Genomic DNA, 21,894 nt, shown 5'->3' with positions numbered 1-21,894 from the left:
AGGTCTGCCTCATATTAATTAGAAAAGCTGATGAGGTCAGCCAATCAGCATTGGGCATTGTGATTTTCATGGGCAACATCAAGGACTGTCACACAGCAAGAATAGTTCATTGCCATGGTGATAATCAGCATTTTGTAACCCTGTTCAAACAAGCAACAACCATGGAAGGTGAAGAGGAGAGACGTGTAAAAAAAAAAGGGAGAGAAAAATATCATCATCATTTATATGACTCACTAATGAGTGAGACTACAGCAACCTAGCCAGAACTGGCAGGATGGGAGAGAGTGAGTGATCACTGCACTTAATCATTTCTCTGTCTTTCTACTTACTGTCACTTAGGTATAAATGTGGAACAAATTATCTGTTTTCTTTAGAGACAACTGTCAAGAGTATTGGGTGACAAAGAATATGTAAATTTTGCTTTACTTTTTAAAATATTTCCTTAAATACCCTTTCAACTAAACCATCTGCTTTGGCAAAACATTTTGAAGACCATTTCCATTGCCCTGAGCTGTTCGATACATGAAAATAAAACCATTAAAACTTAATGATACAGGACCATTAGCAACAGCAGACTCGAGCTATCAGCTTGTGAAACAAATACACACTGTATGGTCCTGTAGAAGCCATTAGTCAATCTGATTCCAATTTGTTGTGTTTTATTTATGAGTTTGCTTGTGAAACACTACACTACCCACTAGCTTTAGTGAGTTCTCACCAATTGGAAATACTGTTGTTGCCATAGAAACGTTCATGTTGGCAGCCAGGCCATGATGAAGTAACATTAGCGAGCTAGCAACATCACTAGCTGGCATCACTCCACCATGGTTTTACTGTCAGACATGATGCCTTTTTATAGAAGAAAGTGGAGAAGTGGATCATTAAAAATCAATGATTAATGTATGTAATGACTAGTTTATCCTGCCCTATATATATAATTTAACTCTAGAACCAGGGATTAAGAAGGTGGGCATGTTTCAGCTCTATTCACGGGAGAATCATAGGAGTTTGAATTCATCTCCTTAAAGACACGATCCTCCGGGGGAGTAGATTTTCCAGTGGAACAGAATACCTACAGTATAGCCTATATACTGTACATCTGTAATCCACCATCCAACCCGACACCAGCAAGAACATCCCACTGAACATTAGTCTCACCTTATTACATTAGGTAAATGGCATAAACATATTAGTCTATAAAGCCTACCATATCATAAAAGGATCTCAAGCAGTATGAAGCAAATATTACCAGCACTAAGACCGCATTTTAAGTGGAAAAACAATCCAAAAATGGGTGAAAGGAAGAGACGGATATCAGATTTATACACAAAGACAGAGCTGTATTTCATAATTTACTGTGTAATCACACAACTGATTAAGAAAATGCACATTAGACACACGCATCCCAGTACACACGCCACAATCATATCTGACTCCTGGCTCGTGTGGGCAGGTGGATCTGCTGGGCATCCTGTTCATCTCACTGTACATTCAATTACAGTCGCCCACAAATTACTTCAAGAATACGAGCCAGCATGAGCCGCCTGCCGCCTCCACATGCGAACACACTCCTCCTCCTCCTCATGCCCCCATCTCGCTTTCATTCCCTTCCTCTTCTCTGTCTCTTCTTTGGCATTTCCGCAGTCAAATGCTGGACTGTTAGTTGTCTGAGAGCAACTTGCTTTCGGTTGCCACGCCGATACTTTTTGATCTTTCAAGCAGAGATGAGGTGGAAAATACATAAGCGGAGAAAACACCCTCAATCAAGCAACCTTGTGTCTTTAAACACCCACTGCTGACACGTGCTGATAAATCCTGTTCTTTTCTACGCTGTGCCATACACACTCACACGCAGGAGCTCACATGCACAATGCACACACATTTCCCACAAGAGTGTACATAAGCACATTCACACAGATAAGCACATATGCACACGTATACATTCAAGCAGATGGATGTACACACACAAAAATTACACACACCCACACTGCTCATGCATACTGTAAGTGTGCTTATCAAACATGCACAAATACACACATGCACACACACACACACATGCACACACACAGATCCTCTCCCGATGCACAACGAGGTTGTTCTCAGCGTGTGTTCTCTCCATCTTTCTTGCTCCTTCTTTCTCTCTCCGGGGTACGCATGATAGCGACTGATGTAGCCAGCAATTTATACCGCTGAAGGAGGCGTATGAAAAATACAGATGATATCCCACAAAGGGGGTTTCAAGAGTGGAGGAATGGTGGTTGTTGTGTGAAGGGGATGAGGAAGAGTGGGGTAGGGGGTCCTGATAGCTTGATGTAAGGCTATAGTGTCATTCAACTGTTGACTCAAAACATTTTTAGTCCTCTTGAGAGTGCTTTAATGTAAGCTGTTTTCTTTCTGCGTTTTCTAACCTGTTGGTGCAAGGGCTCAGAAAGACACTGTGATGTCTTGTATGCAGTAAAAGCTGGAGTTAACCATGCAGTGATTAGAGATGGGGACTGAATAGGGCTTTTTATCTGTGTTGGCAAGGATCTGTACTCAGTGAGCGAGTCACTAAATCCCCATCAGCTCCAGGGGTCCAGATCTGTAGTCGACTTCTGACCTTCCTATGTGGGGAAGGGCAAAAGAAAAGAATAATAGTTTATACTTATCGCTTGCATGTTAACAGGCAAACAAGAGAGGCAGAGAGGAGAAGAGTTGCCATGGAATGAATGTCATGGCAGACAAGTGGTGTCTCAACCATTTCTCAACACCCCCACACCATGTTTCAAATGATCATTTTAACCCAAATCACGATCTTCCCCTAACCCTACCCAAGTGGTTTTTGTGCCTAAACCTAACCAGACCTTAACCATAGCATTGTCACATCATAAAACATAATTATGTTTTGTTGTAGCATAACACTTTTTTATTAATATAAAACATAACCTCATCTTGGCACCACCTCCCTCTTTGGTTAGGATTTGCTCTGTAAAGAGTCTTTTTGGTTTAACTCCTGGCCAAATGCTGTCAGCATAGCAGGCCAATATCCAGTTTCAAGTGTTGCTTTCTTCTTCAGAGCTGCGTTTTAGTCTGAGCTGATTTAGGCGTTAGCTGGCATCTTGTAATCTCTAGCTGAATGCTGAATAAAGTGTAATCTGACTACACTCAAATGTTTGGCGTCGCAAACTTAAAAAATAAAATATTGCACGTGGAAACACGAGATTTAATATTACAAATAAAACAAAAACAAACTGAACTTGTTTCAATAAAAGATTAAAATACGCATATACTTGAAAAACAAAGAAAAGAGACGTCTTTAAAAGAATTTGTCTTGGCTAATGAGTTTGGAGACCAGCTTGGAGAAAAATCCCTCTGAGGCTAATTGTATAATTTTGAAAAAGACAGATGGAGTCTTGTGTGTGTTTTAAACATTTTCGCACTAAAGTGTTGATGAACATTCAATTTCTTTGTTCTTGATTTTTAAGTTGTGGTTGACTTAGACTTGAGATGGCGAATAAATTTCTCACACTGGGGAATTAAGTTTTGAGTTTTAAACGCAAATTCAAACTTCAGTCAATATCTCTGAAAATTTCATATACCATATATTGTAAAACCATTCAGAAAAACAGTTCAACATTATACATTCATTTTGTAATAAGTCCATTCTTCTATCAACATATCAAACATTAACCTTCATATTACCACTTCTCATGATGTCTAGACATTCAACTTTCTCAAACCATCTAAACATCTCAGACCATCTACAATGAAATAAAAGTTTATACTATAGTGAATGACATAAAGTTAAGCAACACTTATGTGATTAGATTACTTTCAGAAACATATTCAAATATAAATTCAACATAACTTACTTCATAATATAAAAACATTCCATATGGCTATTGTTTTTAATACAAGAAAACTTCAACCTGAAATTCTTCAAACATTATATCTTTACATTCCTATTACCTCAGAAAATTCACTCTTTAAATACAACTACTTATCTAATTTAACTATTAAAATATTATTGTCTATGAGGTTAATAAATGAAAAGTTAAACACTTAAGTGATTTAAAATACCATTGCATAGCTACCACATAAACATTCATTAATGCTTAACATAAGGAAATTCAAAAATTTATCACTAGAGGGCAGTAGTGTCACATGTAGTAGAAACTGTAATAAAGTCTAAAATTAATATCTCCTCTACAGGCAATCACACAACTATCAAAGTAGGGCTGTCATGGTATCAGATTTTCACAACACAATTATCGTGGCCAAAAGAATTCACGATAATATCATCATGATATCTGTAGAAAATTTGAAAAAAATATGTTATCAGTCATATCATCTTTAACTTTGATTAAAGTGTGTTTTGCCTCTTTTCTGGCAAATGAATTACACTCAAAATACGAATGTAGGGAGGTGGAGAGAGAATCGGTAACCATAACTGTCCATAGTTTGAAAGAAGTCTGAACACACTGAAGTATAAGGTTTTTATTTCTGCCAAAATATTTTTAGCAAACAGATGCCTGCAGATGAACTATAGCTGTGACTTATCAGCTGGAACACAATGGGACCATACCATGGAGCCTTACCTAATCCAAGTTCAAATTTAATAACAATACCACAGAAAATGAATATTTTAACACGTTTTTCTAAAAGTATGTCTAGGCATCCAAAAAAAGGCAATTTAGAGACACCAAATAATTCCTGCTTCAGAGTAACTGAAGCATAAACACATTATAGTGCTTTGTTCCCCTGTTGAAACTAAACTTTTTGCATATAAGAGTCAAAACAAGTGCTATGGTGGAAAAGCAGTTCATATAAAAAAATAAATCACAGCACTCTTGTTGGCTATTGTAGGCTGTGGACAGGACATGGATGCTCCTACTAGGACAAGTGAGGTGTTAATCGAAAGGTCAGAGTGCAGCCACCATTTTGATACCAAGATGTGGCTAATGTTTATAGGCTAACGCGATTTATGGTGGAGAATATGTTAGAAGATTAGGACATCTGCCGGCTAATTCCAAATGATGCATCAGTCATTCACGGATATTTATTGATGCAATAATGTGTGATGTGTTTTTGACCAAATATTTTACTGGATTGGATTGACCGGACCTTTGCCAATATAATAAGACAGTTTTTGTTGGAGTTGTATCAGTCAGTGGAGTAATATGAGGCTTCATAGGTGAGTAGCGTGAATTTTGTAATTGTTTGTTTGTTTGTTTGTGGTCTGACAGAGGTGTTGATTGTACCTGCTGTTGTGATTGTATCTTGAAATGGTTTGCATCAACTGAATAACAAGAATCTTAGCTTCACAAAGATGTGTGACATGAGTACCCACTTAAAGACAGGAGTTGTGTACATAGCATAGTTGTTCACTCAACAGTGTGATGGCCTGTCAGAACATTGAGGGGTTTTGAGAGGCGCTGGATTATTTCCACAATATTATCATATGTGTATTATTAACATGATATCAATCAATTTCATTTTTTAAATATCATGGTCATCGTCAATACTGGTATATGACACCCCTATATCAAGGTTATATCATTCTTCATGTATTTACATGACTAATAACATTACATACCTTACAAAATGATTAGACATTTAATTTGCATGAAATTTAGATTTGGCTCAAATTTGCAGGAAGACTCCATGTCTCTGTCCTCCAGGAATGTGAGTTAGAGTTTATGGCTCTGGCCTGGGAAAGATAAGAATCCCAAAAAAGGGGAGTTTTCTGTCCATGTTTACTGAGTTGTGGTCCTTTCACCTGGTTCAAATGACCCAAAGATCATTTATGCTTTTAGTTCAGGCCATAATTTAGTTATTGGTCAGAAATGGTCTCTCCGGAGGTATGTTCAATCTCCATTTTGTCACAGTGTTTACTTTTTAGGTAGTATCCTGCTAACAGACACCCACTTGGCAAAGAAGTTAGTTTGGGGTCAAGGGGTGAGGCACTCTCCATGACTCTGTCTACATTTTTGACAGTGATTTGTAACGGTTTAGAAATTACTGCCAATATTAGAAAATGCTCCTATGGGTTGTTCTGGAGTGCATGGACAATCAACCTATATGTTTGTTTAATTATGAGGATGTGTTGGATATATACATGTAGATACTGCATCTGGTCTGTGGGACATACCTCAGCTGCCGCCATATTGCAGCGGGGATGTGTGTTTACACAGAAGGGAATGTCAGACTTTTGTGTTGTGTTTGGATGTGTTACTGAGAGAAATGCGAAAACCAAGAAACGAGGAATAACATTCAAAGGTGAGTAGTTATTTTACAACATTCTATTGTCACAAACATGTTGAATTGAATGTACTGTTGTCACTTTGGTCACTTTGTTTAAACTTGAACATATTGTTGAAACTCAGGATGACATTGACAACCATCACTTTATATCTTTGATTGTGAGCAGCTTTCACGAATTGAGGCAACATAGCAGAAGTCTATACTCTGACAAATCAAGCTCAAAAAAGCCTTTACATCCTACACATTCATTAAACCCTCCCAGACTGATAAAAACCCACATCTTTCAAACTCCATGCCTGCAGTTTGGGACGCTTTCAGTTTCACGCTTTCAGTTGTAATTCGGATGTCCAACCCAAGACTAGTGACATAATGTCACTTGGGTCATTTCTCAGAGCCACAGAAGACATTATACAACTGTTTTCACAGGCAGTGTGGTGCTCTCCATGACTACTAAACTGACTCGACATGACATGACTTTGACAGTGAAGTGTCCATTTAATTGATTCAAATATGGTGATGTGGTAATGAACTACCTATTTTGCTATTCTGGGCAGAGATTTAAAAAAATCTAGTAAATAGATAATATTGTATATGACTATGCTATATAAGAAGTTGCTTTTAATGAGCAGAATTTAATTTTATACAGCAGCTGAAAGCTCTTTCAGTGTTTGTCACTTGCTCTTGTCACTGTCATGTGCGTGTGTGCTTGGAGCTGATGTTTGAAAATGCCAGTCTATCGATTGTACAGTAATGAATCTTACTGTAGGTGTTAATTTACTTTTACAGTAGAAAAATAAAAGAATAATATGGAAACTGTTTTCCTATTTTTTGTTAAGTTCAGTTATGAACAAACTAATGTGATACTAAGTAAAACATATGAGTATATTTTAGCTCCTGTCTCTTTATCCTAACGACCAATCCTGGACTGTTGCCCCTTGAACATGAATCTTCAGGAGCCCTTAAAGTCAATCCATTTATCCCCATTTGGGTTGGGAAGTGCTCCAGGTGGGGGAAAACCATTTAATGAAACACGCTGAGATTAAATGAGGGCTAAGTCAAGTGAAGGCAACTGCTTTTAGCTGAAGATATATAGTCATGACCCTTTGTGTATGACAGTTTGTTCAGTCCTTACTGATTTAGCTGCTGGTTTTATTGATGCCAAATGAATGAAGAGTTATGAAGAGTTCCTCTGTGACATGCTAAGTTAACACCATCTGTTAGCTTGATAACTCTAATATATTGACAAAGTTTAGAACAGTTTCCATTCCATTAACACATTTTACATTAAAGAAAAATAGGCAGTCATGTCTATGTCTGACATGATGAAGATAAATCACTAATTACAGCTTTAGAAAACCAGAATGGAAAACCTAAAATATGAATTTCTTTATACATCTGGTAATGTTCTTAGGTAAAATAAATGATCATTCTAAGACTATAGTGTAACTGATATTTGATGAGACAGGTCATTGCCTCTGGAAAAACAGGGGATCTTCCAACTTTAAATACTTGAGGATTTTTTTTTTTCAGTATGGAATAAATGAATGCTGGATATTGACATACTATTTCAGCTAGGCTCCTCCAGGTTAAAATGTTGCTATAAGTGAATCATATTGGTTGGATTGTATTCTGTAAAGAGTTTCCAACATTACCAGTATTTTAAAACTCAACACATTTACAGCTTCAAACAACTATTTACACAGGCCTGTATAATTACTTATACTCCTTCAAAATAACAGATGACACTGCAAAAAAGTAATGGTAAAGGCATTTTAATATTATATAAAAATTATATATATAATTATATTAATGCTAGAAATGCTCTAATTTCTCCATACACTGCAAACCTCAGCCCTGTGCTGGGGCAGATCCACTCAGAGGGAAAATGCTGCAGTACACTCTTCATTATAATCTACTACAAAGCCATTCCATTATTTACAATCAATACACAATTATCCCACAGGCAGGGGGAATATCTTGTTTATGTCCAGTAATTTTTTCTGTAATGGTTCCGGTTGACCTGTGGCTGGGCTGTGGAGAGAAGAGGATGATGGAGAATGTCATTGGTTGATAGACTCACATGCAGCTGGCTTGGTGACACCACAGTGAGGACAGGAGGAGTAACAATATGAGTCTTCACTGATAATTATATTCTTTCACTGCTATAAAACATTTAAGTATGAAATATTTACAGATTTAACACAATACAATAATGGTCCCAGGACCACACAATTGAAAAAAAAGAAAATATAAATCAAGAAGTAGCAACCATAATGTTTAGATGTATAGTAAGTTAATATGGAATAATCCATATATGAGTGTCTTTAACATGGAACACCAGAAGCTGTGCAGTGATCCGTGAGAAAGCATACCCAATCAATCCAAATGACAAACATTTCCTTACCCAGCAAGGAACAAGGTCAACCTCATGGCTACAGGGCCCAGTGTAGTGTGTTGGATAGTTTCAGATCTAAGTGGATCAGTGTTTCACTTTCCCTCTGGTTAGTGCAGTGGTAAGCTATCCAATATTCCCACAAGGCTTGAGCTCTTCCAGTGGTGGCTTCCAGTAGGGGAGAAAAAGCCCCTTGGGTCTTTAACCACCCCTCCCACTTCTCTCTTCTCTGGTTGGCTACTGGTCTAAAAAAAAGTCATCTCCCATTGCTTTATTGATTGGATACTCTGGGGAGGACTGACTGTAACATTGGATACCAGGGATCTGCTTGTGCATTGTGTCTGCCTGTCAACACTTAAAATTGCCACTGGGGCCACACCAGCAACAAGCGAGGTATTCAATATGTCAGATGCAGTTAAAGGCGGTGGGTGGGATTATCAATGAGAGGGTGAGTAACCAAAGCGGCGCCACATTTTGGGAGGACATAAACAGGAAGTGGAGCAATTTGATTTCCATATTGATAGTTTTTGAAATGAGAAAGTGGGGGTGGAAATTGCTGCTATGCACCATGTCAAGCTTGGGCTTGTTGGCAGCTTTCAGAAGAGGCAAGGTTGGAGAGTGAAAAAAAAACCTCACAATCACCTGGGTTTTTATTTTTATTCCATATTACACCAGTAGTCTTCTTACTAGCCTTAGGCACTCACAATGTTCCACATCTCCGCTGTGGAGAGCTGACTGGAAGAGAAGCTGTGCCACGATCATGTCATTTGACACAGGAATAATGACACATTGTTATAAGTGCAGTGACATTACCATTCCTCTGCTGTTAAGTGACGAAGTCTATGGTCTGAGACAAAGCGAGGGCAGAATCATACAAATGCAACCAGGAACTAATACGACATGGGGGTGACAGGAGGAAAATTATGAAATGAGATTACATTATTCTAATGTAGGCAGACAAAAGGGTAAGAGACAAGAATAAATGGAAATTCAGCTGAGTCAGAAGAAAGCTGATAAATGCCAATGAGCCAATGCAAAGACTTTTATTTTAATGAGCTATGGAAGGGATTGATAGGATGAAATGAGAGATCAATGTGACCAGTGGAAGAATGATTAAACTCCAACTCAAACATTATAAAATGGTCAAATTTTTAAAAGTTTTACCGTAGTTTGCACTGTTCAGATGTTAAATTGGCCTTCATCCTGCACCATTAATTTCTGCAGAGGTTTATGATAAAGTCAGGTAGAGTAGCAGGATAAATGTAGAAAAATGTTACAAGGTTAGAGAATCTCAGTTTGAAAGTTAGTTATTCAACATCTAAAATTTAAACAAAGGGATATAGTTTTTAGACAGGAAGCTCTTCATGAAGTTGGAAAGGACTGTAACTCACCCACTTATCTGTACTTGACACATTGAGTCATTCACCTGCCTCTTCTCTACAATATGCCTGAACAGCACAGAGTGGTTTATGTCCATGTCACTGACCGACAGAAAAACATGATCCTGACGACAAATTAATTTCTTTCTTTGGAACATGGGTTTTAGATAGATAGATAGGGGGGATGTGGAATAACAGGGGGGGGTGTTATGGTTTCAACACTGTCTATGGCTCGGGGGTAGGGGGGGTGGGGTGGGGCTGTTTCTTAGTCTGTTGGACTGTGTGTGTATGGTTCTGAGCATGCTTGAGGGGAGAGTGGTGAACAAGGGGTATCCAGGGTCTCTGGTAATGTTAGAGGCTTGTTTGTGGAGACGGCTGGATTTGTGGATTTCTCTCAGGTTTGGGAGTGGGGCGCTGACAATCCACTGAGCCGTTTTAACTGTAACTCCACTGCAAGTCCTAGTCCTAAGGACTACAGTATCAGACTGTTCTGAAGTATGTCAGGATGCTCCCAATAGTGCAGCGGTGGAAGTTGATCAGCAGATTTTGGGGCAGTCTGTTGCACCTCAGGGCCCTTAGAAAAAAAAATGGCGCTGCTGGGCCTTCTTGACCAGGGAGGAGGTGTTCAGGCTCCAGATCCTGACATATGTTGGGAATTTCTAGGTGGGTGAGGGCTGTGTGCAGCACTAATGAGATGGTGTTGTCTGTGGATCTGTTGTCCTTGTAGGAAAACTGGTGCTGGTTGAGGTCAGAGGGGTTGCAGGCCATGATGTGGGCCAGCACCAGTCTCTCGAAGCATTTCATGATTACTGGCGTGAGAGCAACTGGCCGGTAATCATTCAGGCTTGTGACTGCTGAGGTCTTGGGTACAGGGATGATGGTGGCAGTTTTCTGATATTTCAGACATGTGACATGAAATTCAGCTCCTGACAAATAACCCTCATGTAATCTGTCTCTGGTGTATCATGCTTCTTAAATGCCATTTTTTCCCCTTACGTTTTTGTGAGGGGGAAATTGCATTCATGCAATTCTTTGAAGTAGAAAAAAATCCATAAGTCTAGAAGATATATTCTGTTAGTTTTCATTGCAAGAGCTTTAACAAATATTTATTAATACAGTCTCTTCATTTTAATACAATTTAAAAACGTAAAACTTACACATACACAACTCTTTCGGCTATTTTGTTCTGCAATGAATGTCAGATAAACTATTAAATATCAAATGTCATGTCAGTGTCCATGTATCCAAGTCAGTGGTGATTAAAATACAGCAAATAAAATGCCTCAGTATTGCACAAAAACTCAAAACAGTGGGTCCTTAATTCTCTCACTTGCAACACTGCAGCATTTATCATTTGTCATCTGAGTTTGATTTTCTGACAAAGAAGCAATTTACAGTTTTTTTGATTGCTTATACACTATAACTAATAACATGATGCCATCTACCAAAAGACAGACCCATTTTCCAAAACTATAAGCACTATTCTCCTGTTTTCACGCATGTGCTCGTTTAGAAAGCGCTGGCATTCAATATCATTAACTCAAGTCATCACAGCTGCAACCCAATTAACACAATTCCCCTGGTGGAAACACTAATAGTCAAAATTGTTCCCACATCAGTCAGAACCTCAGGATAGATAGATAAAAGGGCTATGGGTCAGTTTACTTGTTTTGGAACAATGGATCCGCTAAGACCTGAGGCAGAATAAATATGATTTCTTTCTTTATGTACAAACTGTTTTTTCATTGGTAATTTTTTTTAATGTATTCTACATTCTTTATCAGTTGCATATTTTTACAGTACATTTCCTTTTTCACTCAATTTCGGTTTAATTTACCACAGTACATTGAGGAATTAAAAATTTTGAAAATGTGTTGTACATGTAAAGAGGTTGTTCTGGGGGAAAATCATGAGTGTCATTATTCATTGCAGTAACAGGTTTTTACTGTAGTGTTTTGAATTGATCTCACTTGTGTAAAAGCTATTTTGTAGTATTTGTATATTTGATGGTTTTTGTGTGATGTCTGAAGGCAAAGTTTGCTTTAAATATACGATTACATGGTTTACAGTAGAGAGTTTGGTTTTGACATGGAAGTGTGAAATTTGTGAAGTGTGCAGTTATGCATTTGTGTTTTGGGAAATGGAGCATAAACTCAAGAAATGTGTTTTAGCAGTCAAGAAAAACTGTAATTATTCTTCTTTGACTTTTGATTTTGAGGTTCCTGAGGTTCACACAACTACCTGAATGGACAGCACTGTTATGAAATAATCAAAATTCTGGATCTGGATCACAACCAGAAATGATTTAATTGATCCTTAGGCCAAAAGCTATCTTTAAAAGCTATCTGTTAATAGTATTTTAGGCAGACACAGACAATCTAAATCAATTCAATTCAGATTTTCTTAAGGACACAACTCAGGTTGGGTCCATAGCACAATAAAATACAAAGTGTAAAACAAAACAAAAATGAATAAATTAAGACAGACGCTGAGGGTAATAAAATCAATGTAAAACAGGAAACACACCCTAATCATCATTTCCCCAGTTTACCAATAGTCATTCAGTGGCTAAGATGGCAATTCCCACTGAGGCCATGATTGTATACATTCATAAAAATGTCAGGTAATTTCAGTGAAATTACCACATAATGTATATTCAATGTGAGGCTCGGTGAAGAGAAGGTGAATCTTCATGCTGCAAGCTGTAGAGAAACACAGAGGGGATTTATGTCTATGTCTCTCTCCATGGACCAAGACTCCAAGCTCCTGGAGAGCCTATGTCTCTGACCCCACAAGTCAGTGTAAGTCCTCTCATCTGGAATTATTCATGTTTCCACAAATGCTTTAAGCAAATGCCTGCTACCCCTCATGCTGTCGACCTCTCTCACGCACGGCCATCACAGCAGGGAGGGTAGGTCAATCGCCTCTGCCACCACTGTGTCCTCTGAGAAGCATTTCCACCGCATGGGATGGCCATTAAAGCAATTTAAATCAGCCCTGGCAGAGTGGATGTGGCTTGCCGCTGGCCTTGATAACCCACAAAGTGATGATTCATGTGAGAGGGTGGTAGTGGCTTTAAGTTTGGGACAAACGCAAAAGTGACTGGAAGGCCAGTGGTTCAATTCCACAGTGACTGGAAAAATCTGGTCAGGGAACAAATAAGTAACAATTATGTCTCTTTTACCATAAGATGGGAGATACCCTAAAAGAGGGCACTTAGCCCACAGCTGCTCCAGCTGAGCTGCTCTATGGCCAGTGGAAGAGGACCAAGCAGCATCCTCCATTATTGTTTTATGGTATGAATAAAATTGAGTGTCACACTGGGTAATTTGTAAAATGGGATAAATTGTTACAAGTGTATTCACAGCTGAACTCATGCTGGACCTTGAAAGCAAACCCATATACAAAAAATGTACAGTAAGACTTTGATTAACAGTTTTGAAAACTGGTTTCAACAGAGGCTAATTTTACAAAATCCTTCCTGAGTGCCTGTACTGTAGCTGTAGTGTATGTGTGACTGATGAGCCTGGAGCTTAGTATTGTGCAGAAGCTGTAAATACATCAATAGAAATGGTCGTGGTGGTATGTTTTTCTCAGCGCACTGCTATGCACTACAAAATACAGTAACTGCAAAAAACAGCTGTATGGATGGTAAACTTGCTAATTAATTCAAAAACATGCTTTCACCATTTGATATATTGTTTTGGTTGCATAATTAGAGTCATCTACGACTTGAGCCAATTGGTTTTGACAGACCAAGTCAGGGCCAACAACTCTTCAGACCAACAAGCGTATCAACTGAGAGAGAAAGATGATTATAGTTGAAATAACACAGAGGCCAAGTGATCAATCAGTTTCACATGTAAAAAGTCCAGACCTTAAAGGTGCAAGATACAACATTCAGCCCCACTAGATGTCACACTAGAGCACCAGCATTTTAGACCAAAACAAAAGTGCATGTTGTTTACTCAATAAAGTTGGAAAAAAAAGAAAGTTGCATCTGAACACATGGCTCACGAAACTCAGATCAGACTGTCACACTAGGCAGTGCTGATCAAATATGGATCAAGATTCTGTTACTGACTCATATCCACTAATACACACACTCACATGCACTAACATGCATGTGTGGCTGGACCACCTATCAAAACAAAGAACATAGAAGCTGGGATTACAAAACTCACAGAGACAGTGTGACTTCATTCTCTGCTCAGGAGGACATTACTCCACTACAGTATATCTTTATATAGCAAATAGTTGTTTGCTGACATCTTGTGGGGCTGAATGTCGTATATTGCACCTTTAAGGTGTTCTTGAACATGAAAACACTGGTCAAAGACAAAAAAGTTCTTCAGGCACTCTCACATAGACCAATGAGATAATAAATGAATACCTTTATTTTGTCAAGCATACAGCACTTTCACCTACAGATCTTTCAAATCTGTATTCTTATTATTCTGTTCCAGTTTGAATGGCACAGTGCTTCATGTGCAGAACGGACAAGCAATGTGGTAAAAAGGTGGATCAAGGCCCCTCATTCATGGTCAAAAAAAGCCACTCTCTTGCTGTAATTATGCTTGTCTGGGCTGCAAATAGGAGAACATGCACATAGGTCACTCTGAGATGTGGCTGTTTCTTTGTATGTTTAAATTTTTGACCCATCTCTGAACCTCAGGATCTGAATCAACCAATCGAACTGACATGCAGGTCTGCACGACATGCTGTTGAGATTTGGAAGCTGTGCATGTTGGCTATTCTGCAACCTATGGTTTCCCATAACAACCATGTTTACATTTTTCTTCACAGAAGCATAATTCCAGCTTTAGCCGAAGTGTATTTAGGTAGGATTTGCAGCAATTTATAGATATCTTGTTTTAAAGGAACAATGGCCCTCACGGAAGAAGCATGCATATGAACGGATTTGTTCTTAAAATGCACATACGTGTGGTTTAAGTACATTTGTGGCATTCATCAATTTTCTCGTACTTAGAATATTCTCTTAGGTATGAACGAAATTTACGGGTGGTCCAGACCTGTCTTATGTGTCATGAATGGATCATCTCTGCCTTTCTTCACTTGTTTGGCTAACAATTATAATTGTCCTAATCTGAATCAATTTTGAGTTTAAATATGATACTGAAATTAACAAAAAAAAATTCAAAACAAACTTAATGCAAAATGTATATTCTGTTTACCATATTTTCATCACCATGGTTGCCAATTTATTTAAAAGGTTTTTTTAGATTTTAAGATTCTTATTGGTATATTTTGGTGCAGAATCTTCTACATTTCAGTAGTTGCTAGGAAACTTCTCTCACTCCAAAAGCTGCCTCTGTGTGTCTCTGCAGGTCTCTGTCCAGTATCACCTTGTGTTACAGCTGACAGTGTGACATTGCCTGTGGACTATAATATTCTCTCCTCTAAGATCTCTGTGACTGTCACATGACCACTTCCCATCACGGAGCACTTTGCTTTAGAAAGATATTTTTTAGCATCTTACTTCATGTCAAAGCATTCCCTCTTTATTTCTGTCATATTGCAGATCTGTTCTGATGACATGTTAGCTGGATTCACATTTTCTAATTGTTTCAGGTCTCCTACTGTCACTCCTTAATTTGTTATGTGTTTATCTTCTGATTTCTGAAAGCATGACTTGAAGCTGTGCAGTGTTTTTACTATGTGGGAACTTTTTTGAGAATGAAACATGCCCACAAACGGAGCAGAACTCGAAGCCTTATATGGCAAGTTTAGGGGCGTGGATTATACTAATGATCCCATCACACAGATGCACCTCCTCGTGAACAGGTGGCATTCATCAGGCTGAAACAAGTGATTTACAACAAGTTCAGGCAGTTAAAAGAATTTGTTGAATCCCACATAGGATTTTCTTGTTTTCCTCTTATTTCTTTGTGCGAGAACAAATATAAGAGAAAAATAAGAAAACATTCATGATTTTATCACATTTATTGTGATATTCATGCCATGGCCAGAAATGAGTCCTTTACAGATGTTTTGCAAAAAACACGGTCAGACATAAGCATCTATGTTCTTTTCATTTGTTCTCAAACATCATATGGTCAAGTATGTTTTTGCTGTAATTATTTTTTATCATTGTATGTTTAATAATGGGTTTTTTTGTGCATTCATTTCTTCTGAACATGGCTGGGTAGATTCTTCCTTGCTGTGGTGCAGTATTTTAGGTCAACCTTTAGTAATACCTTTTAAATCCATTACGGAGGCTGTACTGTAGCTCAATAAAGCAGAGGACATTGGAGTGTACTACTCAATTCCCTCTGATAAAAGCATCTTTATGACTGACCCAATAACAGGGCGACTCTCTGTCTGCCTGTTATTAGTAGTTACAGTTGTCAGAAAACTTCCTGCACTACACAAGTGCAATACCTATACTTGAAATGGTATTATCTTGAATAATGTATTTTTGTACTTTTTATGATCTTCAAAGGGGAACATTATCTTGCCTGTTTCTACAGGGAGGTTGGAGGTCAATTATTGTCTTGCTGAGCTGAACCTGGATATTTGAATCTATTTTTCCTGACTAACTTTGTCACTCTGATCTTTTTTAAAATCATATTTTCTGCAGTTTTTTGGACTTTTTTTGAAGCTCTGCTCACTGTTTTGCTGGATTCCTGCTCCCACACTGCTCACCGGAAAGTTTTGCTATCACTTGCTGCTGTTCATATAGCATTTCAGAAGCTCTACCTTGACCCTACCTTTCTCTAGGTATCCTCATCCCCTGCGGTGGTGAGCTTGGTGCTTACTTGAGGGGAATGAAGAGGTCAGAGCCTAGACGCCAAACATCAACACAGTGCACATTCATATAATAATCTCTTCCACATGATTTGGCTGACTAAATTGTCATTATGGTGGCCTTCTTCTTCTATTATTGCTTCTTTTTTCTTCACAGCTTTTTTGTGAATCAAATTGGCAACCTTTCAGTCTCAAGGCCAGACTTTTAGACCGTCATATAACACCTCTGTGCCTTTCTAAAGTGTGGCATCAGAAGCGTATCACTCATCTCCTGGATATCTTTATAGGATGACTTGCTGTGAAACACCAGCGTCATTTCATTTCACGACTGAACAGATGCTGATACTGACTCTTAAGCTGGCACAATATAGTGGTGTAGATCTAGATAAGACTTTGCCACATGATGCAGTGCAGTATTATACCACACTGGCGTTTGATAATCCCACCTGTCACTGTTAAGGTTCCATTTATCATGACACCTTCCAGCTCCTCTCTTCTTTCCTGCTGAAGTGAAGGACCTAAGGCCCTATTCACACCTGGCATTACCATGCGTCTCGGAAGATCCAATCACAAGTGGATAGCTCTAAGTACGTCAGTTCACACCTGGCATCAGGATGCGTCTCCACATGCATCTCAAGTGACCATTTGTGATTAGATCTCAATTCCTCGCTCTATATGCAAATAAACACGTACATCATCAAAGACCAAATGCATTGTTGTTTTTAAGTGGTAGGAGGCAGCAATGCACTTCCCGTGCCTGGTCTGCCGGAATTTAAAAAGAGAAGAAGAACAAGTTTACAAAGACCTTGAGCAAAATCAAAACTCTTGGGCTCAAATGGAAATCAGACAGCGTGTTTTGTGTGTACTCCATACATGATAATCCATTTTGCCTGTGGTTGTGGCCTGTTCTTGTCATTTTGCACCTTAATATGATGCCGTTGGCGTGGGAATGAGTATATAGTTGCGCTTACACAGAGGACGTCAGTTGAGCAGGCGGTCCTTCAATGTGGCCCAGGACACATTTGCGTACACAATGCTAAAACAATGTGCCCTCCATGCATCCTCAATGAGTCTTGGGTACGTTCACACCTGTACTTAGAGCTGTCCACTTGTGATTGGATCACCTAAAACACATTTTAATGCCAGGTGTGAAGAGGGAATAAATCTTATTCATGTAATTTCACACCCAATTAACGCATGGAGGCAGAATGTGCCCTGTTGACCGTACTATGCTACCCTGAGATATTTCCTACCTCACTGCCGCATGACAAAAATAGAACAGTTACCCTGGCAATCCTCGCCAACACACAGTAAACACTGACATTACTTCTGTGCTGAATAGATCCCCAACAATGTAATCATGTCCCATTTTTATCATCTTTCTATTCTAAAGCACATTACTGCAAATGCACATTAAATTTCACATTATTGGCAACATGTACCAGACATTATATTGCATTAATACAATGGCACACTAAGCATTATATTAAATTGTATCACACAAACAGCATCTGTACAGTCAGTCCTGTCAAAATATGAATTTACAGTATGCCTTTATGAACAGTACAGTATGCATTTTTCCATACCCTATAGAGTTGCGAAGTGTCTTGTACCTTTGACTTTTATCAAAGAACCAGATATTTTCTAGTGCAGTTCATCTTCTGTGCTGATGATTTAACTGGGAAAGTTTCATGCCAATGAGGTCGTAGAAATGCTCAAACTGTGAGTCACATAAGGTGGCCTATGGCAAAAATTAATGGGATTTTTACTTCCGGAACCAGGAGCAACCAAAATAGCTCCTCCCACTTTGCATCTCTATTATCAGCACATCAAGTAAATAGCTACCTCAGTATTGAAAGTAGGTCATGAACAACTTTCTTTTCTATCTTTTCTATAATATGCTTCTGCAAACATACACATACCACTGGTTTGCTTTGTCTATAATACTTTGTCATCATACCACATAATTGCAAACATAACGTACCCCAGTAAACACAGAGGGTACATCTGTGCATAATCCATCCATGACAATGCAAGCATGTTCTGTTTGCATTAACTATGCTTTCATTACATGTTTATCTTAGAACACACAATACCAAAGCTGATTACAATAAAGGCGTTTTCTTTTTCATAATGACTTAACAACACACACATACATACATACACACACACACACACACACACAGTTTGTGGTGGTGGTGTGGTGTGTGTGTGTGTTCAAGAACTATTGGTGCCAGGCAAATATGGTTTACACAGAGAAGACAAAGCCATCTGTATTCCCGAAGTGCCTCAGTTTTAGTGAGCTAAGCACAGAGCAGGAATGTAATGCCTGTTCTGCTGCCTTTTGCTCGTTCAGCTGTTTTCACATGTGGACAATCGAGTCAGATGAATAAAGGCTGGTTTTCATTTCTGTGTTTGTGTATGAGAGGGTTGTAAGTGCACCACCTTATCCCATAAATTTGTATGTTAGTAAGACAGAGTGGAAGACAGAATGCTGATACTTTTTCAGAGGGCTTTCTGTTTATTTCTGATTTGATTTTCACATCCTTTTTTGAGAATATTTTAAAAGTAATTATTACAAAGAACTGAACAAGCATTGAACAAATAAAACATATATAAATGTACAGAAGGCATTTAAAAGTGATAAAATTAATGAAAACAATTAAATGGCTATAAATTAGAAACCACCGACCCCCCTATAATTTTTGTGCATGTTTCTGTTTAGATTCAAATTTTTTGTTTTCCATGTTTTGCACAATATAAATAGAAAAATAGGCTCCACTATGTTTTTCATTTACACAATTAACTATACAGCACTACATCTGGCACATCACTAATTGTTGCTTCTGAGGACAAGGACACAACTGTAATTTTGGTTTCTCTTAATAACAATATTGTATGGTCATATTTGTGTATAGTAGTGTAAGCTTTAAGACCCTTGGGTCCTTGACAAAAAGGGTGTAAACACTGTTGGAGTTGAACATGATGAAGATCAGATGATGAAGAGAGGTTGATTGAAACACAGTGATATGGCATATCACCAGTGGTGGAGGAAGTATTCAGATCCTCTACTTAAGTAAAAGTAGCAATACCAGAGTGTAAAAATACTCCATTACAAGTCGAAGTCATGCATTAAAATTCAGTATACTGTACACTTAAGTGATAGTAAATAAATATGTTCAGTAAAATGTGCTGTTGTGGCAATTTACTTCTTGCACTTTACTGCAATAAGGAAAGAGACAACTCTCAACATAGTCTTGACACACTTTCTTAAATGCTCATAGCATGGTACACTCACACTCGATACAGACAAACGAGCTGGTGTAGAGGAGGAGGCCCAGAACAGTGGGGCGAATACTTTTTTATCGGTTTCATACCAACCTCTAGGAGTTGTTACTGTCATGCCCTCCACTTCTGCCTCCTCCTAGTGGGTGTGTGCATGTGTGTCTCTCTCTTGTGTCTGGGTTCTAATTGCAGGAGTGGAGACAGGTGTGCGGGAGTCGGGCGAACAGCTGCCATTCATCAAGAGGTCTGCTTAAATATTGGGTGCAACCTCCTACTCACCGCCAGATCGTAGACTCTGTTCCTACAGTCAGTCACGCTTCCAGCCTACTTATTACTGTTCTGTCAGTATCCAGCAACTGCCAAACTTTTGTTTCTCTGTGCCTACAGAAGACCTCAGCCTGACCCCGGCCCTGTCTCCAGTCCTCTTGCCTCACCGGTTCAGCCCTTCCCTCTGCCTGGCTCCCTGATCCATTCCCTCTGCCCAGCCTATCCCTCTACCTGGCTCCCCGCTCCATCCCCTATACCCAGCCTCACGCCTAGCCCAAGCCCCCAGGTTCCCCAGCTACCGATCCAGACCTTGGCCCCAGTCTCCCAGTTTTACCGCCTTGCAAATAAATCCTTTTCCAACCCCACTCGCTGCCTCCTGCATCCGGACAGTAACCCTCCCAGTCCACCAAGTACTGCAGGACACGGCCACGGCGGTGTACATCCAGTAGCCGCAGCACCGTGTACGCCGGGTGGTCGTTGATAAGCTGGTAGGAGCCGGGAGGGGGAGGAGCCGGTGCTGGGGGCGACAGGGGACTGAAGGAGACAGGTTTGAGCTGGGACACATGAAAAGTGGGATGGATCCGAAGAGAAGGAGGGAGTTTCAGACGGACAGCACAGGGATTGATAACAGAGTGAATCTCAAAGGGACCAACATAACGGGGAGACAATTTCTTGGATTCCACCCGAAGAGGGATGTCCTTAGAGAGGAGCCATACCTTCTGGCCAGGTGAATAGTCGGGTACCGGGGTGCGGTGGCGGTCAGCCTGGGCCCAAGCCCTAGTGGCAGCGCGGAGCAGGGCAGTGCGGACCCGCGTCCGGGTCCTGCGGCAGCGGCGCATGTGGGCCTGAACAGATGGAACTGCTATGTCCACTTCCTGTGTGGGGAACAAGGGAGGCTGGTAACCAAGAGAGCAGAGGAAGGGGGTCATACCTGAGGAGGCATTGGGCAGGGTGTTGTGAGCATATTCCACTCAGGGCAGCTGGGAGCTCCAAGCAGATGGATTTGCAGATGTAATGCAGCGCAGTACAGCCTCCATCTCCTGGTTAGCCCGTTCAGTTTGACCATTAGTCTGGGGATGGTATCCAGATGAAAGACTGGCAGTGGCTCCCAGGGCTGTGCAGAAAGCCTTCCATACCTGGGATGTGAACTGGGGACCTCTGTCAGACACTATGTCTGATGGCAAACCATGTAGACGGAAAACATGTTCCACAAGGAGGTTAGCAGTCTCTCTGGCTGAGGGGAGTTTGGGCAGAGCAAGGAAGTGAGCAGCTTTGGAAAAGCGATCTATGATGGTGAGTATGACAGTTTCACCTTCTGAAGGGGGGACGAAGTCAACAGCAATATGGGACCAAGGACGACTGGGGACCGGCAGAGGATGGAGAGGACCTGAACTGGGCTTTGTTGAAGTCACCGGAAAGGAGTGGAGATGGAGGTGAGAGCAGTGAGTGGGGCGGCGATGCGGCTATAATTCCGGATGAATCTCCGATAAAAATTAGCAAACCCCAGGAACCGTTGCAGTTGCTTGCGGTTGGTGGGTGCTGCCCACTCTGACACAACGG

Source organism: Thunnus maccoyii, chromosome 7, assembly GCF_910596095.1.
Source record: "Thunnus maccoyii chromosome 7, fThuMac1.1, whole genome shotgun sequence".
Taxonomy (NCBI): Eukaryota; Metazoa; Chordata; class Actinopteri; order Scombriformes; family Scombridae; genus Thunnus; species Thunnus maccoyii.
Note: the sequence above shows the minus strand (reverse complement) of the source record.